Here is a 7,830-nt window from a genome sequence, read left to right on the forward strand (position 1 = left end):
CCACCTTCAAAAAATGTATTCCGCCCTACGGAAAGTTTCAAGTGCAGCCCCTTCCCTCCCCTCCCCCGGAGAACAAAGTCTGAAAGAAATACACTGGTTACAATGATAGCACCATCTGTTTGTATTCCAGCACTAATCTACGATGAAGATGAACATAGATGCGGAGAATATATGTGCAATATTTAATACATGAACGCAGATAACAAATATTTTTGTGTTTTTTTTCTTTGAATACGTGTGCCTTGTTATATTATGATCGAAAATGCTATTACATTTATAGATGTCGATAACTTTAAATATGTTTTAAATATTTAAGTTATAGTTCCACACTTAGTGTGTTTTTTTAAAATAATATCACAATTATCTCCCCTTGTATTATTTGAATTACAGTATTTTTTTAGCGATTTGATTTAGTTGTGTGCCCATTGTTTCAGCGCCGATATTTGAATGAAGCTGTAACAATATTTTGTGTGAATAGAAAAACAACGAGATGATAAAGAGCTAATGTACCATGAAATCTTAACATGGGAGACTACTCTCGAACCTTTTAAATTACCTCCCTTGGCTACCCCTGGGTTTTTTTTGCGTACATGGAAGAAAATGTTGGATTTTTAATGAATAAAAATAAATTGTAAATAATTATTTTGTTTTTGACTGTTCAATGGTTTGTTATTGTTTTTTGTGTGTTAATGTTGTATTTTAAGCGTGTGTTTGTAATTTAATATTGTTTTTTTTTTCTCTTTTCGAATTAGTATAGGCCTTGAGTAGTTTAAAACATACTAAGGGGAGATGACAAAGCATATTTAATCTATTGCTACAACATGCATCTAAATCTGACGAAAAAAGAAAGTTTAATTAATCAAACAATTAAATTTTTAAACGTATAATATGTTTTATAATAAATAATGTCGTATAATGCCAACTTTATTAATTTAAAAATTTATTTTCTATTGTAATATATACCTACAAATAATAACCGACTTTCATATTTATATATTTATAGTCTAGATGAATATGTTATCGTTGATGATGGTAGTATTCGAGCAGCTAACGTTCTATTCATTTTAAATTCTTGTTCCCAAGTAATCCGCTAGCACATGGGTCGGTAACCTGCGGCTCGCGAGCTGCATGCGGCTCCTTTGATGGCAAGATGCGGCTCTCCAGCTCTTTGCACAATTATTAATAACGAGCCGGCCCGTGGCATAACATACGCCGCTATTTAGTTGTTTCTAATTTTCAATAATTCATAATTTGTGAATTCGACAGTACCAACGCTGACACTGAAAATATTTCTTTAAAACACTATAAGTAGCTCGTTAAGGACCATAACCCCCCCCCCTTCCTTCCCCCCCCCTCCCCCCCCCCCCCTACGTTTAAAATCGTTGGCTCTGCTTGTAAACATTTAGAGTGAACACAGCTCACTAAAACCATGTAGGGGTGGGGAGGTAGGGAGAGCGTTTGCAGCTTGTTTTCTAACGACTCGAAGAGGAGAATTATATATATACGAGCCGGCCCGCGGCATAACATACGCCGCTATTTAGTTGTTTCTAATTTTCAATAATTCATAATTTGTGAATTCGACAGTACCAACGCTGACACTGAAAATATTTCTTTAAAACACTATAAGTAGCTCGTAAAGGACCATAACCCCCCCCCCTTCCTTCCCTCCCCCCCTCCTCCCCCCCCCCCCCCCTACGTTTAAAATCGTTGGCTCTGCTTGTAAACATTTAGAGTGAACACAGCTCACTAAAACCATGTAGGGGTGGGGAGGTAGGGAGAGCGTTTGCAGCTTGTTTTCTAACGGCTCGAAGAAGAGAATTATATATATAGATATAGATTATATTATTTCATTTTTACTTTCTCATATATACGATGTATAGAGAAAGTATTGTAATCGTGCACAAAAATAACATGAAATTTTGACAGTTTTCACCGTTTTACTCCTCAGTCCTTCATCACACCCGGAGTATAGAGGGCTTATTTTAATCAGGCAAAAATTATAAATACAAATATATAAACGTTTTGGCGTTTTATGCGTTATCGAGTCGTAAAAACTGGACTTTGCAATTCTGTCCGTATGTCTGTGTGTAAACACGATAACTTGAGTACCGTTACAGCTAGGTTGATGAAATTTCATATATAAGTATTTTATCAAAATCGTAGATTCTGGTCAACTTTTGAGCGATTTCCGATAACCGGAAGTGGTACTTTTTCTACTTTGATTTTTTCAAAAGCCTATAAGTTGCGTACTATTTTAGATAGATGCATGAAATTTCACACGTAAGTAAATGATCTAATTCTCTACCTTCTGTCAAATTTTGAGTAATTTCCGTTGACCGGAAGTACTAATTTACGCTATTTCCGATTTCTCAAAAAACGCATGTAAATTTATAAAGTACTAATAATATCCCGCACTTTTATACACATTTTATTAGGCGTTCACTTGGTGTGGGACGGAGTGGTCTAGCGGTAGAGAGCTGGACTGTTAGCCCGTTAGTCTCGAGTTCGAATCCGAGTTCAAGTCAGTAGACCGTCCCTGAGTTCACCCAACTCTGATGGGTACCTAACTCCTGTTAGGAAAGTAAAGGCGGCTGGGCATAGTGCTGACCACACTATCTCTTCATATGCCGATGTCACAGAAACAAGTCAACTATACCTCACTTGCCCCGTAGACCGTTAGGTTTAAAAGGGAAACTTTTCACTTCGTGTGCAATTCTTTTTTTTTACGAGATTCTATTCTCTTATAAAAAGTTTAAGTAATTAAAAATGGATAACAAATATTGTCTATGTCCTGAGTTGCCATCCCTCGTAATTTTATATTAGAATATTCGAGAAAGTTTAGGGGAGATCACTCCCGGTTTATGAAAACTCGGAACAAATATTGTACTGTGAAGAAACTCAACTTTAAACAGGGTAAAAACACTCATCAGAGAACAGTGAGAATAGGAACAGTAGAAGCTGACAGCCGCTTGAGTACCAGGCCCACGGCCGTGCTGTGGACAGCCCCGTGGCAACAATTCCATGCTTGCCACCGCCCAAGTGCCGACCTTTAAGAATATTGTTAAATGGGGAATGTTACTTTATTCAGAATGCATTTCCCTATCTGTCAGTAATTATTAATTTGACCCAAATGACGTAGTTTTTTGTTTAGTAATTAGCCTCCTACGGTCGAGTCGGGTATGCCTACTGGACGGTGGTGTACGAGTTTACCCTGCGTTCAGTGGGTGTGTGTGTGTGGGGGGGGGTGGGGGGGTGGGGAAGACAAGCCTGGTGAGAATCAAAGGACAGAAGCGACAGATACACGGTAATCAAACCGATATCTAAGCCAGTTAGTCGGAGCTTGCCTGGCTAATGGGAGACATCTTCTGAGCCGGTGATATCCGTAAATAAAGAAAAATAAATGTTAACAGCTTCTAAAGTGGATTGGGATAGTGCTATAGTTATATTATTGGATTAAGAAGTTTATTGTTAAGGCTAAACAGGTGTATTTTTATATCAATAAATATTATTTCATATTTAAAGATATTTATTTTAAATAACAAATAAAATGTATTTAACTAATCCTAATAAAATAATAAAATATTAAAAAACAATTGTTAGTGGCTCTTTAAAAACTGGGAAATTTTGAAAATTGTAACTTTTGGCTCTTCCGACTCAAAAGGTTGCCGACCCCTGCGCTAGCAGCTAGAATATTACAACATGTGATTCATGTTGTAGATTTACACAGTAATAGCTATTTCTCTCACTCTAAATCTGTTTACATTGCTATACCGGATTTTTGCTAAGCATGAAATTAAAGATTAAAAGTCCCGAAACAATTAATAATAATATTATTTTTTATCTTCGGTCTTCAGATTAACAGATTAACAGCCAGTATAGTATAGCTCCATCCACGGTCATTGCCATATTCCAGTCAAAAGAAAACAACGTTAAGGAATGACAAGAACGAAATTGCGTTGATTTATTGGAGTAACATATTGGAGTTAACTTGTTTCTGTGACCTCGGCATATGAAGAGATAGCGTGGTCAGCACTATGCCTTTACTTTCCCTAACGTGAGTTAGGTACCCATCAGTTGGGTGGACTCAGGGGAGGTCTACAGACTGGCACCCGGATTCGAACTCGAGACTTACGGGTTAGCAGTCCGGGATAGCAGTCCAGCTCCCTACCGCTAGACTACTCCGTCCCACTCTAATTTTAGTTACTGTGAAAAGTATATATTTTCTATATAAATTCCATTTCGTTCCTCGATGGGGGCGGTAGACTTTCTTCGTGGGGGGGGGGAGATGCCTGGAAGAAACTCTGTTCACGGATGGTCTAGTAATTTGACAAGAATGATAACGCACAATAATTAAAGTTTAGAGTTTCTTCCAGGCCACAGTGTCCGCACCCCCCCCCCCGAAGAAAGTCTACCCCCCCCCCCCCCTAAACCAAATGAAACGTATATAGAAAATGTATACTTTTAACAGTGTCCGCCCACCCCCCCCCCCCCCCCCGAAGAAAGTCTACCGACCCCCCCCCCCCACCCCCACCCCGAAAATTTCAAGCCCCCCCCCCCCAAGAAAAAAGTCTGGAAGGAACACTGTTAAAGTCAATCAGCATTTTGTCTGACTCTGCTCACCTAAAGACCCCTTCTGGCGCTGAGAGTTTCATCAAAACGTTTAAAACAGAACTGTTTTTACTTTCTCATATACGAGGTATAGAGGAAGAGTTGTAATCGTGCAAAAAAAAAATCGTAATCGAGATGTTCACAAATGTCGACGTTTTACAATATTTCCGTATGTCTGTGTGTGTGTGTATATATATATATATATATATATATATATATATATATATATATATATAAATGTATATATATATATACATATATATATATGTATATATGTATATACATATATATATACATATATATATATGTATATACATATATACATATATATATATATATATATATATATATATATATATATATATAGGGCCCTATATATATATATATATATATATATATATATATATATATATATATATATATATATATATATATATATATTACATACATATATATATATATATATATATATATATATATATATATATATATATATATATATATATATATATATATATATATATATATTTATGTTTGTTTGTGCGTGTATATCTATGAATATGATAACTTGAGTACCGTTAAAGCTAGGTTGATGAATTTTTTTTAATATAAGTATTTTATCAAATTTCTACTTCTGTATCAATTGTCCAGTAACTGGAAGTGGTATTTATTCTACTACTGGTTTTTTAAAAAGCTTATAACTTGAATACTGTTTCACGAATTTCCAGATACAAGTAAAAGATCTACTTCTCTGCTTTCTATCAACGTTTGAGTAATTTCTGTTGACCGGAACTAGTACCTTACGTTATTTCCGATTTCTAAAAAAAACGCATCTTTTGTAAAGTACTAATGTTCCGCACTATTATACACATATTATTTGCTGTTCATTGTATGCACTATTCTTTTCTCTTCGAGATTCTATTCTATTAAAAACATTAGAGTTGCTGCCCCCATTAGTGTTATTTTAAAATATTCGAGATAGTTTAGGGGAGATCACTCACGCTTTATTTTTAAACATTTTGTATACACGAGTTTGAAAACCTACCACTATACAGATGTGAGTGAACTTGTGCTGATTGGACATTTGTATCACAATCTGGTCTTGCCTACATCTCAACGGTATTCAGTTTACGGTTTAAATACATTCAGCTGTTATTTAAGTTTACAATGAAAGTATAATGTGATCTTTTAACCATCGCATGATCCGTCAACAATTATACACGAACGCATTTGACGTAATCTAACGCTGTCTTCTTCGGTGCTATTTAGCCTCTATCCAAACTTAGCTGCATACCAGTGCTTTGCCACGGCAAATCTTTTTTTTTTAATGTACCAACTTGGGAACAGAACAAAACTAAACACAACACAATTAATGCAATACAAACACAACACAAACACAACACAAACGCAACACAAACGCAACACAAACATAACACAACCACAACACAAACTTACCATACGCCATACAAACCCTATCTATCTCTTTCAAACATCACCAACATCAGTTTTACATCTCTTATTACAAAAATCTTCTATTACCCCCCAAATATAGCACTCATCCACCAAACACCATCTTCAATCACTGCTGTTAGCTCTCTACCGCTAGGCCACTCCGTCCCTCGTGTGATAAAAGTCACTGGCAATTACCCTCAGCTAAGTTAAATAATTTAGTGACATAGACAAATGATAATAGCTAGCCCTAGTTTTATAACTTGCTCTTGTATAATTTAACGAGGGGAGGGGGGAATAAAGGGTAGGGTTTGTTTGTTTTTTTTTTTTTTTATAATTTTTGATGGTTTATGAAATAATTCATTACATATAGCTCCGGGAAGGTACGGTGGATCTATAGAGAAAAAATTGTCCTGGCCAATGGCGTACATCTGTTCAACCTCATCAGGTGATTGTAGTGAAAGAATGGATAGTAATCTTCTTTCTTCTTCTTCGTTCTTAATTTTTAGTGTTGGAAGGGATCGAGCCTTATCTGCCAGAAGGTTAAACTCGAGACTTTTTTTTTCGAATTTATCTTCCATGGGTTTTATGCCGACTCGACCACGCCTCCATCACAATTAAGGATACGTGTCAACTGGTTATGCGCCATTGAGGCCATTGAATAGTAATGAGTGAGTTCATATTTTGTAGCTGGTAGCCTGTTAGTCGTTTCTTTTCACTTTCCGTGTATACCCAAGTTTTAGTGTGAATACAATAGGGCCTGTGAATGAATGACCTTCACCTCATCAGTGGCGTAGCGAGGTCGGGTGTCACCCGGTGCGGCACTTCATGGTGTCACCCCCCAGAGGCGTAGCGACCCTTCCTGGCGCCGGGGACAAACTTTCAATTTTCGATTTGCGACCCCCCCCCCCCCCCTTCACCCTTGTCCGGATTTTTTTCAAATTTGCTCTTAAAAGACTATTTAACACTCGAATTAATCACTTAATTAAGTGGAATTATCTTTTTTTTTTTCTATATATTTTGCTATATTTTGCCTTGATGTCACCCACCCCCCAAATGGTGTCACCCGGTGCGGTCCGCACCCCCCCCCCCCCCCTCGCTACGCCACTGACCTCATTCAAATGATTTTGCTTGTTAGACTATACAAAGATGTTCTGTGTTATTTCTTGTAATGTTAATAGTATATTTTAGGTCTTAGCCGCTTTAAATATGACTTGCTGGTAAATTCATTGATTGGGAACCCGATTGACCAGTCCGTTGACAACGGCTAGGCGGCTTTCTTTTTATTTTTTTTGCTTCCAAACCCACGAAAATTCTGCAAGGCAGCACTTGTTTGATTGCCGCCGCTGTCCCCAGCTAAAAGAGCCTCATCTGCCAGGGGTTTGAACTCAGGTCAATTCAGTGGATGTAGTTTATCTGGTCAGTCGATTAAGTTAAATGAGTGATGATTCGTTTGGTAACTTAATTACTTTTGCAGCAATCATATTAAACAATTAACTTGCGCTGAAAAAGTAGAATTTGTAGAAATGAGCGAAGAGGATGAAGGGGGTGAATGTCCAGTCCCCTAGTGTTGTGAAAATGGTGAATGTTGTTTGTACCTAGTACCATGTCCAGTCCCCTAGTGTTGTGAAAATGGTGAATGTTGTTTGTACCTAGTACCATGTCCAGTCCCCTAGTGTTGTGAAAATGGTGAATGTTGTTTGTACCTAGTACCCTGTCCAGTCCCCTAGTGTTGTGAAAATGGTGAATGTTGTTTGTACCTAGTACCCTGTC

The sequence above is a fragment of the Physella acuta genome, unplaced genomic scaffold, assembly GCF_028476545.2.
Source record: "Physella acuta isolate Inbredline_101_S28 unplaced genomic scaffold, ASM2847654v3 ptg002329l, whole genome shotgun sequence".
NCBI classification, from domain to species: Eukaryota; Metazoa; Mollusca; class Gastropoda; family Physidae; genus Physella; species Physella acuta.